The sequence below is a fragment of the Tachypleus tridentatus genome, chromosome 8 (genome assembly GCF_004210375.1).
Source record: "Tachypleus tridentatus isolate NWPU-2018 chromosome 8, ASM421037v1, whole genome shotgun sequence".
NCBI classification, from domain to species: Eukaryota; Metazoa; Arthropoda; class Merostomata; order Xiphosura; family Limulidae; genus Tachypleus; species Tachypleus tridentatus.
In genome coordinates, this window is record NC_134832.1 from 30,849,938 (window position 1) to 30,862,705 (window position 12,768).

The 12,768-nt window shown below is 35.3% G+C and overlaps 1 protein-coding gene and 1 non-coding gene across 6 annotated transcripts in view; both read right to left on the reverse strand.

The window, feature by feature from the left end:
• Positions 1-2,835: 2,835 nt before the first annotated feature.
• LOC143222090 (uncharacterized) overlaps positions 2,836-12,768 on the reverse strand; it is a 99,957-nt gene continuing 90,024 nt past the window's right edge. For all 5 annotated transcript variants that reach the window (XM_076448022.1, XM_076448019.1, XM_076448020.1 and 2 more), the window contains one exon: positions 2,836-7,921. The gene's annotated coding sequence lies outside the window, so the exon portion shown is untranslated. The remainder of the gene's footprint in view (positions 7,922-12,768) is intronic.
• Positions 4,693-4,765, reverse strand: TRNAK-UUU (transfer RNA lysine (anticodon UUU)). Its single transcript has one exon. It is a non-coding gene; the product is annotated as a tRNA-Lys (tRNA).

Sequence of the window (12,768 nt, forward strand, 5' to 3'; positions counted from 1 at the left end):
TATTCAGACCTTATGTAAATGCAAACGTGTAAATTTGCCCGTTTTTACATAGAAAATAGGTTAATTTCTGAATTTCGTTGTCCAGGTCACAAAAGCAAAGTTTTTCTGTACTTTTACAACATAAGAAATTAAGAAATAACACATACTATCCAGGAACAAAACTTGTGCTACATAGTGAATTTAATGTAGTACGTCATTGATTTAGTATTGTACATAATAAAGATTTGTCTGTTTTAAGTAAAACATCTCATTTAAACGCTTCAGTTCGTTTATGCCAACTAAATCCTTAAATGTTCAATTACTTGTATTTGTATAACAGCAACTTGTGTAAATATTTATATCTAGGAATGCCACAGTAGCGAAAAAAGACAGGCATATTTTGGGTATTGTAAGAAATGATTTATTCTAAGTAAGAAAAAAATCAACTCATGGAGAAAACAGTCACAGTTGAGCCAACATATAGATGCTGACGCAAGCAGTTTTACGGCTCGTTTAAAATATTCGAGCAGATTACGATTTGGTAGCCGTACGCTGTGGCTGTAAGAAACTACGTGTTAAACTTTGGACACAATTATCTTAGTTTCATGGCGTTACACAGTCGACCAGTTTGCTGCAATGCCATTAAGACACTAACTAAAGATTGCCAACATAGAAGCTGCGAAAGCACGCCATGGCTAAACTCAATCTACACTACAGGAAACTGAACTCTTTCTTTCCATATACGATTGCTTTCTTAATTTGTTTTTTTTTTGTGCGTCATCTAACAGGGTTTCAATTTGTTTGCTTTTTGAATATCACGCAAAGCTACGCGAGAGCTATCTACGCTAGCCGTCCCTAATTTAGCAGTGTAAAACTGGAAAAAAGCCAACTAATAATCACCACCCACCGACAACTTTTTTCCAACGAATAGTGGGATTGACCTTAACTTTATAAGTTGGTAAGAGAGTAGCCCAAGAGTTGGCGGTGGGTGGTGATTACTAGCTGCCTTCCCTTCAACACTGTTAAATTAGTGAGGGTTAGCGCATATAGCCCTCGTATAGCTTTGCACAAAATTCAAAAACCAAACCATAAATCGTACGCATGTAAGTGCCAGTATAAAGTTGATTAAAATTTATTTCTGGTTTCAGCTTGTTTTTGTGCATTATATGAGCATTTTTTGTGAAAAAGTTTCGATTCATAGTCAATATTGTTGTTAGTATACGACAGAGCTGACAAATAAAACACAAACATCTTGTGAGTGCTGTTCACAAAATAAGCAAGCATGATAATATTTAGTATCAATGTTTCTTGGGAACATTTAAAGCACTTCAATATTTGTTTGTTTTTTTCATTTTGGGCAAAGCCACACATGGGCTACCCTAGTGCAAGACTAGAGAGAAGCAGCTAGTCATCATCACCCACCGCCAACTCTTGGGATACTCTTTTACCAACGAATAGTGGGATTGATTGACCGTCATATTATAACGCCCCCACAGCTGAAAGGGCGAGCATATTTGGTGTGACGTGGGTTCGATCCTTCGAACCTCACATTACGAGTCGAGCGCCCTAACCACCTCGCCATACCAAGCCTCCTCTTCAATAATGATAGTTACTAACCGCTTATATAATGGTACTTATTAATTAAATAATATTTAATAAAATTACAAATTACGGTTAGTTTACTCTGTTTAATTTTTTAGTTTTGTATTGCCTTTAGTAGTTTAAACCTGATTTGGGTTTTTATTTGATATTTTTTCTATGTTGTTCCTATAAATTAATTATTTGAACGAACCTATTGAGCTTATGTGAACTTTATGATTTGAACTGATGTAAGTTCAAACTGGTGTCTACTACAAATACACAGTGTGATGTTTTTATATACGGGCGTGGGCCCGTATAACATGTTAGTTAGAGAAATACACTGTAAACATCTAAATTCGTATATATTTAATTAATATTAAAATCGTGCGAAAGTTTAGAAATATCTTGAGAAATACTGTTCTATTCCTAGAAGCGTGTTTTCTGTTTCATGTTTAACTTCACCTTAACTTCAATGAAGGTGAAGGTCCATTTAACTTTAACTCCATCGATCTTGATCCTATTCAGTTCTGCGATTTCTAAATCGAGTTTCCCCCTGGTGGCACAGCAGTATGTCTGCAGATTTACAACTTTAGAAACCGGATTTCGATACCCGTGGTGGGCAGAGTCCAGATAGCGAATCGTATGGTTTTTGCGCTTAATTACAAACAATCCCAAGTTTTCGTCTTTTGTTTCCAGACTGCTGAAGATATTTTTATCGTTATGTTTGTCTCGTCAATAAAATCTAGCTGACCATAGGCATGTTTTAATCTAGCTGACCTCTAGGCATGTTTTCAAGTTTAAATGTCTAAACGAAGTTTTGCTTTAATCAATTTCACCCCTTTTTTTTTTAGTTCTGTTGATTTACTCTGCATTTTCGTATCATATGCGACAGATATTCCATGAAAGAAAGAAAAAAGACAGAGATCCGCACTTTTTTTTTTTTTTTACATATATAAAGTTGGTACATCTAGGGTACTTCCATTCGATTTCTTGTTGCCAACCAAACACTCGAATATTCGGTTACATGCAGACTTCTACTGGTAACATTTACAAATATTTTTATACAGATACATCACATGTAGAAAGGTTTTGTTGTTTGTTTGTTTTTTTGTAAATTTGTACACACGAGTTATTGTGAATGTTTTAGACGTGAGGAGACAGCTTGTCGGAAATACGTAACATCCGTTTTTTAAGTACGGCAATTTTACGAGTTTCGTGTTTGATTATTATTCGTATGTCGTGAACATCAAGCATTTCAAAAAAAGTACAACACGCTGTAGTATTTTCGAAATTTTTATTCACATTATTATTATTATTATTATTATAGCTTTCTTAAATAAAGGACAAAATACATATATAAAATATAGGGATACTCATGAATATTCTACTTTACTAAAATAACTCAAGCCAGTTGTAATCACGCCTCGTTAAAACTAAGAGCAGAGAGACAAGAAACATTACAAAGTATAGTTCATATATAACATTATTGGGTATCGATTTACAATTGTTTTCAAGTTCAACGACATCACATTTAGCAAGAGAGGGAGCTTTCATCACAGTGATACTCCACCTATCGGGATAAACAGACAATAAACCAACAGGTGGAAAATGGGCACTCGATCACAGGCTTCGTTATCTTATGTCATATGACAGGTGGGGTTCTACCCCCTATCTTACTTCACTTTACACATGTACACTGAACTAAGATATTTCAGTTGAGCAATTCGTGAATAAGTGGGAAATATCAAACAAAACATAAGTCGTGAAAACCAGTATATAAAATTTAGAATTTCCACATATACATGACAAAAAGAAAAAAAATATACATATATATACATGCTAAACCTACAGTTACAATGATTCAAAACGATAGTTTATAGAAAGCCGGGGAGTCTTTGAAATTCAGAATTCAACATGTATATTTATTTCGGATCAGGCTACATATAATATTGCCATTATCCTCATAAATCTATTACAACTTATACGCGCAAAAACGTTATATGGACAGAAACCAGAAATAGAACTGACGAATCAATTCAGAAACAAGTAACACTAAAGTCAATTCAAAGATCAAAGATGAGAACGCCTTCTCCAAAAAACGTGCAACATTATTTAAAACATTATGAAGACCTTATATTCACAAGCAGTCATCATACAAACCATATCATCGCTCTTCCTATACAGCTGTATGTAAAGATAATTGATAGAAAAGTTTGGTTGGTCTCATTAGAAGATGTTACAATAACCAAAGCTTACTTACTAGAAGCTTTGTATCCAATAATCTCAAAATGTGAACAAGGAGGGATGATGGGAAATGTTTTTCCAGAGCAAACCATTATTAAATAATTGTTTAATACTCCTAGAAACAGTAGTTTTCAGTATTTACATAAATAGCTAAAATCATTTTGACACGTTTCGAAATGTTGTATTCGATCAAAAACACTCACAACCACTAAAAAAAAAAAAAACGTTTTTTTCAGAAACCATGAAATAGGGCTGATAACAAGATCTAATTGAGCAAATGACAAATATGCTTGTATAAATTATTTTGTTAATATCGTAGTTTTTTGTAACTCGTCACATTAAACAAAGAATGGCAAAATCTAAAACCTACCAAATGAATTAAACTATCGTGTTTGCAAAAATATCGATAGAAAGACACAACTGAAAATCCAGAATGAGTAAATTTTCTCAGATACGCAATAGTCATAAGTAGAAGGAAATACATATTTATAATTTTGTATGTTGTGTATGCTTTTATTATTTAATTTGAGGAAAATAGAGCCATGTCATTCTCTCTACCTACCATTGTGTGGGTGTTCGTATATAAACACATACACAATTACCTAAATATTCACAAAACATTTATTATTTGCAGTTAATGCACAAAGCTGTACAGTGAGCTATCTCTGCTCTTTCCACCATGGATATTGAAACCCGATTTCTGGCGTTGCAAACCCGCAGACTTATCACTGTGCCGCTGGGGCCAAGTAGTGTGTGTTTGTGTTTTTCTTATAGCAAAGCCACAAAGGGCTATCTGCTCAGCCCACCGAGGGGAATCAAACCCCTGATTTTAGCGTTGTAAATCCGGAGACATACCGCTGTACTAGCGGGGGGGCTAAAACATAACCTCGCCCGAACAGGGACTCGAACGCTGGACCGTTAGGTTAAAAGCCTAACGCTCTACCGACTGAGTTATCCGGGCCTACCAAGTAGAGAGAATTAAATGTTGGCGATGTAAGAAAGTCAAGATAATTATGGTGACAACGCCAGCATGCTTAAAAGAAGCACTTTTCTACAACTTCATATTTATTCCCCCTTCCCCACGTTTCGCTGGTTCACGAAGCAAGGAATGTCATTAGTTCTAAATTATTGTATTAATATTAACATTTCAGATTTTTATTTCGCCGAAAATCTAGCCAAGTTGTCTATAAAATATTATTGTTTTTAATTTCACGCAAAGCTACACGACGACTATCTACGCTAGTCGTCCCTAATTTACTAGTGTAAGACTAGATGGAAGGCAGCTCATCACCACCCACCACAACTCTTGGACTATCTCCTTTACCCAGGAATAATGGGATTGACCGTAACATTATAACGCCTTCACGGCTGAAAGGGCAAACATGTTTGGTGCGACCGGGATTCGAACCCAATAAAATATGAAAATAAATAAATTTATTTAGTTCGGACATAACGAGTTAATTTTTATAACATATTTCTTGTACTGAATGCTCTTACGAATACGATGCATTGCTCAGTTTTAAAACGTACATTTTATAAGCAGAGTATCAAATACTTTCCACCTACAACATAACTGTGTGAAAATCTTTAGATCGTTAACGTTGCTCTAGTTAATATTGCTACTGCGATCTGTTGAGAAGTCCACAAGAGTTGAAACACGGAACTATAATTTTTTATTCACTCCTGGAACTATAATAAATAATGTCGCACCGACTGTGTTGGTGTTAACAGTAAAATTAGCAAAAATTGAGTGATTATCTAACATTTTCAATATATTGAAATCTCTGCTTCAGACAAAAGGGCAAATATAACAAATTAAAACACGAATGTGAATAAATGCGCTCTAAAAATTATTTACAGGAAATAAAGTTTTTCTTTTACCAACGAATAGTGGGATTGACCGAACATTATAACGCCCCTACGGCTGAAAAGGCGAGAATGTTTGGTGCCACCGAGATTCGAATCCGCGACCCTCAGATTACGAGCCGAACGCCTTAACCCACCTGGCCATATCGGGCCGTGGAAATAAGAAGTTGAATATTTCCTGTAATTTATTTCCATAGAACATAGGCTAAATGTGGAAGGTTTTAGACTCATTAGAGGCTACAAGATACTTATCTACAAAGTCAAAATTCCAATTTCTCTTTCTTTCTCACGACGCTAAAACTCAAGTTAAATTCCCCGCGTTAAACAAAATGCGAACAGTCCATTGTGTAGCTTTGCCCTGCGAAAACAACTAGTACCACTGTTTGGTCCTCCCGGTGGTTTAGCAATAAATTTACGGAATTACAAGCCTAAAATCCGAGGTTCGATTCTCCAAGGTGGACAAAATGCAAGTATCGTTGCACTAAAACAACAACAACTCTCTTTTGTTCCATTTTTTCTTTATTCATCGTTAGCAAACACAACGTATAAATTAGAAAGAAATAGGCTTAAGAAACATTTGGTTTTGAGGCTTTAACATTTCAAATTTGATGCACTAAGATCACATCCTTACATTGAAATGACAGTAAAATGATGTTTGAAAATGAGCATTCAATTTCCCTTTACCGTTGACAATAAACTTCAACTGTACAGAAATTGAGCATAATTTATCACCTTTAGTATCTTACAATCCCTCACTGGGAAAAAAATACGAATATACAGATAAAGTAAAAATAAATTTATACCGCACTACAACAATGAGTTTGGCACACACACACACAAAAAATTCTTTTACAGCTTTACCACAACAAAAACAGCCTGTAAAACGTGTTGTGAGAAAAATCACAAATTAAAACTTAAAACAACTGAGCAAATTATGATCAAAGATGTATATTAAACAATATTGTGTTTGCTGTTAAAGGAAAAATCAGTTTATTTGAACCAGGAATGGTCAAAACTTTCTAACGGTTGTAATACCATTGACCAGAAAAAACGTCCCAAATGTTGAAGTGAAGTTAGAGCATTTAAAAGTTATTACGATTTAAGAGAAACAATTATTAATGACAACTTGTATTTTTATAACATTCCTTGCATGTGTGGAAATTCCAAAGAAACTTCGCGTTAGGTGTCACAAGTGATAACGAATAAATAACAGGCAAATCTTGGCTTAGCGTGTCATTTGCGCCACCGCGTGTCACTAGTTGTCCATTTCTAATTTAAAAGCATGTGCATCTAACATATATATACAGACATATTTGTTATGCCATTATAAAGTCATATTCTGCCCAAACACATCTAATTATAATCTGAAGTTTATAATTTTTTACATCTTAAAAGAAGCAAAATTTCCTTTGGAAATTACGCATACAGTTAGTGTAACGTGTTACATTTTCTACAACTGTAAACAGTCAAATGTTTTGTGTTTAAAGCTAATGATATACCAGAGTATCACATGGTTTTATAAATAATATTAAGAAAATAAATAGTGCAAACGTCAAACACTGTGATAAAATTCAAATACCGTACAGGCTTCGACAGTATTATTGTTATTATTAAGTTTTCAATGTTATTTTTTACACGTTTTGCTTAAAACAATGCTCAAGTATAGAGAAACATATATTCCAATTGAAAGTATGGAGTTCAGATTACAAACCCTAACTAGAGGAATGTTACAGGAAAATTTTTGGAGTTTCTCTCGAGTAATTTGAAAAACCTAACACAACTGATTCTGGTTGTTTTAGGTTAAATGAAAAATTAAAAATACAGATAGGTGGACAGTTTACTATTATTATTATTATGCTACATGATACGCACACACTTAATTATTTTCGGTTACAAAAAAAAATCCAGATAAATAAATTGTTGAAATTAGCTTTGTTGTTAGTTTTAATGAAAAGGGTGATCAAAGTTAATTAAACATTACACGCAAAATGGCAAAAAGATTGGCTAATCTGTAGTACATGTTTCACTGTTACCAAAACTACAAGCCAACGTAATGCTAACCAGCGATTTCTTTACTCGTTGTTTTACACAATTTTCGTTATCGTCTATCTCATGTAAGGATAAAGGAGAGAGAGATGGGGAAAAAAAAAGTAGCCAATACACCGGAAATCACGTGATAGGTGACACCCTTCCTAGGAAGTGACGAATGATGCACATCCAGTGGTATCTTTTCATCAGCAATTTAATGTACCTAAGAAAAAACGATAAAAATCAATTAACATAACAGTAATCACAAATATTACCATTATACAGAAAACTGAACATTAAAAATACATGAAGGGCGTAAAGTAATAAACATGTGATAACAGCAGGGATTCGAGCATGAAAGTTTATCATGGTTCATCAGAATTTTAGAATATTAGAACCAATGTACATTATGCTTTCGTATTGCATGTATTCAGCAACACGTGGAGGGACCAGGTTTAGGTTACTTTTAATTTTCATTGAAAAGTCCAGATGTTGAGAATAAACAACTTTTGCAATACATTTTCAGAACGATGTTAAAAAGCAACCTCTCCTTTATAGAATGGAGTGAGTTGAAAAAACAGAATTAGTTTGTGTCATGCGGACACCTTCTTGGAAAGTCGAATTTATTTTACAAACGCAAAAAAATAGCGTTTTAATTTATCTATTAATAAATATCTATAAGTATTAAAGAAGCTGTCCCAGCATGGCCAGGTGGTTATCCGAGAGTCGCGGGTTAAGGTCCCCGTCACACCAAACATGCTCGCCCTTTCAACCGTGGGGGCATAATAATGTGCGATCAATCCCACTATTCGTTGGTAAAAGAGTAGCTCAAGAGTTGGCAGTGAGTGGTGATGACTAGCTGCCTTCCCTCTGGTCTTACACTGCTAAATTAGGGACGGCTAGCACAGATAGCCCTCGAGTAGCTTTGTGTGAAATTCAAGAAACAAAGAAGATTATTCGTAGAGTAATGACAAACAGAAGTATAGAATATAAAAGGTAGTTAAATAGTAATATTGCTGTTTATTGTTTGTCACACAATAACAGAACGCTCCAATCTTCATTGGAATTAGATTCGTGTATTGGACCAAGAAAGGTCAGATTTGCTGTAGACATCCTTGTTACGTTATTGTTACATTACTCATAATACGTTACATTTTGTCCACTGTCCGCAGTTTTAATTAATATACCCTCTTCGCGTCACATCCAATTAATAGGGTAATATTAATATTTCCACTGGCGTCACTTATGTATGATCGCGCTATTACTACGTGTTCACGATACAGTTTCGCTTACCAGTCATACACACACACACATACAAAACCCTTTTAAGAGAGACTTACGTTTGTATCTCGAATTCACTTAGTTTAGCACTGTTTGGCCTGTACGATTCTAATTTATGAAGTTTAGTTGAAAGAGGTACTTGGTTCATCATGTATTATGTAATTGTCTAGTTTGTTCATCAGTTCATTTCTATTCATATTTTCCTTATCGTATTGAAGCGAGTTATTCAAGAGTCTATCTGATAGAGTTAGCGTGTTTAAATAGTTACGAGTTTGTTGATCATGGGAATTACAAGTTTTTGTTGAAATATAGTTTTTGATACATTTATCCGCCTTCCAAGATTCTGTTTGGTGTGTTTTCGAATTTCACGCAAAGCTACACAAAGGCTATCTGCGCTAGCCATCCTTAATTTAGCAGTGAGTGACTAAAGGGAAGAGAGCTAGTCAACACCGCCCATCGCCAACTCTTGGGCTACTCTTTTACCGCCAAATGATGGAATTAAAATAACGCTCCCCCATCTGAAAGGGCGAGCCAAACGCCCTAACCACCTGGCTATACCTCCAAAATACGAAACTTTCTAGAATTATTCAATAGTATTTGATAGAAGTTTCAGTATGTGTCAGTTTATATCTGACGAATCGCTGGTCCGATTGTCACAAACCTTAACGAGTGCTTGAGGAGTGGCATGACATGGGTGATCTGCCCCCTTCTCACATGTCACCTCAGAGGTAGCCATGTCTACTCTGTGCACTGAACAGGCATGCCCGGGTTATTCAATAATTCAAAATGTTTTAGTTCTAAAACCTAGAAGAATACGTGTTCGTGTGACACACAGTTTTAAACTGTTTTATTTCTGTTGTTCGACACATTTCAATGACAAGTAATTATACTGCATAATTTAAAATGAATTTTGGAATATTAGAAATAGCCGTTGGTTTGTTTTTTATTTCACATTTTAGTGCAAAGCTACACAAAGCGCTATCAACGAAAAGCCTTCTTTAATTTTAAACTGATCGAGTGAAGGCAGACAGTCAACCCACGCACCGTCAACCCTTGTACTCCTCTTATTTGAACAAGTAGCGAGATTTTACTCTAATTGTTACACCGATGACCGCAATGCGCGGAACGCGTTCTTTTTTTTTTTTTTTCGGTAACGGGACGCAAGCCATATATCCGACAAGTTGCGTTTTATTCTTAATATTTGTGCTTCTTGATATGTTAACTACATACTAAAATATACAACCTCTTTCTCAATTACCATTTCAAGAAACGTTCCTACAGATGAAAGTAAACGAATCTTTTAATTTTCCATAAATTAATGATAGTACACATATTTCAATATTTGCATTAAAATCATAATGTCATATAATATAGATACAAAGGGTACGTAATTATGTACTACAAGAGAAGATAGAACATTACAGAGCATTCTGTTCAGTACCACAGATATAACTAAGCTCTTTGTACGTATAAACGTTTTTCATTATATACATATAAGCCGGTTTAAGGTTTTCACCCTGGAAAGCGAATACATAACGATTTTTTACGTACTGACGTCATTGCGACAAGATTATCTTCTTGGCACGACTCTGATGTCACATTTGCTATAGCAACGATAACGTTACCATAGAAACCTTATACAATTTCTAGCAAATAGAAAAAAAACTGCACGATTTTTTTGTGAAATGAAATTTTTGTACTATTTAAACCAAATTTGAACTGTATAAACGTATAGCAACGCATTACTAATAATTTAATAGTTTGCTTTTTAAGATAACGAAAAGCGCACACACATATATACTAACTTTTCAATGGCAGGAAAAAATAGGCAGGTGGATGGATGGAATTTCGTTCCTAATTTGTTATACTTGATTTATTTTGAAAACGAAAATTAAAAAAAACGAAAGAAATTTAAAGAGCATGATTAATTACTGAAACTAGTATTTTCAACGTTATCGACTCATTAGGTACATATTGGTTATGAGTTAAGTGGTCAGGGTACTTTAGGTTGAGGTATGGTCGTCCTTAATTTTGAACCACTGACCAAGAGAGAGAGAGAGAGAAGTCAACAGTCAAGTTACATCTTCCTCTGCAAGAACTGTGCTAGGCTTTGAATTGAATAACGGGGTTCACCATGTCTCTTTCTAAAGTACCCATAGTTGAAAATGCCGAGTTTGTTCAAACGCCATCGCGGTGAAAACCGTCGACCTTCCGATCCACAGACCGGCACGCAAACTACTAGGCCATCTCCGGGTAAGAAATTAAAGGATGCATTTTGTATGTGTATTGAACCACATCGGAAAAATAATACTTAACCTTAGACAGAAGAGTAAAAAAACATGTATATTTATTCAGCAATGCAAGTATTTCTTGTGTTTAGGAATTATCAAGTCTATTTCATTATGATAGAAGTAATATTTTTAAAAACTTTACTATGAGCAGAAATAATGCAATTTGCACAAAATGAAGGAAGAGATACGGTAGAAGTAATATTTTATAGGTTTGAAGTTCTTACACTAAATGGGACTGGATTTCGAATCTGTGGTAATTACACAACGTTAAACATAAAAATAATGTTTTATGATGAGTATGGCTTGCGTTTTGTTAGATGTGCTTCCGGAGAAAAACTAGAACAACATACTAAGAACCCACGAGTGAAAACAAAAAAGGCTGCGCTACTTTTATTGTCCACCACACTACATATGCCGACAAGGCATTTCGCCCAATACCAGGGTTCATAAGGAAGGATCAGATACGAGACACATAATGTACATATTTGAAATTTGTTGATTTAAGCCAAATACAAAATCCATTCTCGAAAGAACAGAAATCACAGACGTCCGTACAAAAGTGCAAGCTATCAATCAGAACAAGGATACTGGTGACAAAGTGTTTTACACTGTCTGATTTGTTTGTTTGTTTTTGAATTTCACGCGAAGCTACACGAGGGCTATCTGTGCTAGCCATCCATAATTTAGCAGTGTAAGACTAGAGGGAAGGCAGCTAGTCATCACCATCTACCGCCAACTCTTGGGCTACTCTTTTACCATTATAACGCCCCCACGGCTGAGAGGGGGAGCATGTTTGGCGCGACTGGGATGCGAACCCGCAACCCTCAGATTACAAGTCGAGCGCCCTAACCGCCTAGACACGTCACTGTCTGAAGATTTCCATACTTAGAACACAACTGCTTATCTGCATTTTACACACTTCTCTTTAAAACCTTTCTTACTTCACTAACTATAGTGATGATTTATTGACATAAAGGTATAGGTTACAAAATGGCTCTGCGTTATGCTGCTCTTTACATATCTAGTGCATGAATTCACCTACGAGTTTTACCGACATAATTAACATAATGGGGAAAACTGTTCACTGTTAAAACAAACAAAACAGGAGATACATTGTGTATCTACAGTTATTGCTGCTCTTTTGCAACTGTTCTGATATTATTTTTTATAACATGCGCAAAATTACGCATGGCTATCTGTGCGTAGTGGTCCCTAAGTTCGAATTGACAGACTAGAGAGAAAACAGTCAAGAGCACCCGCTGCAAACTCTTAGGCTACTCTTCTCCTCTCTAACAGTGAGTTTTGACAGTCACCCTTATAGCGCACCCGCGGCTTCAGAGTGCCAAGCGTGTTTTTTGTGGGAATGGAGCACGAGCTGTAAATCCTCGAATTCACAGTTTAGGCACGTTAACAAATGAGTCACAACCAGCCCATTGCATTCTTAGACTCAAATAAACCAAAAGTAACAGCAGAAACAGATCTACCAAGACGTTTAGTG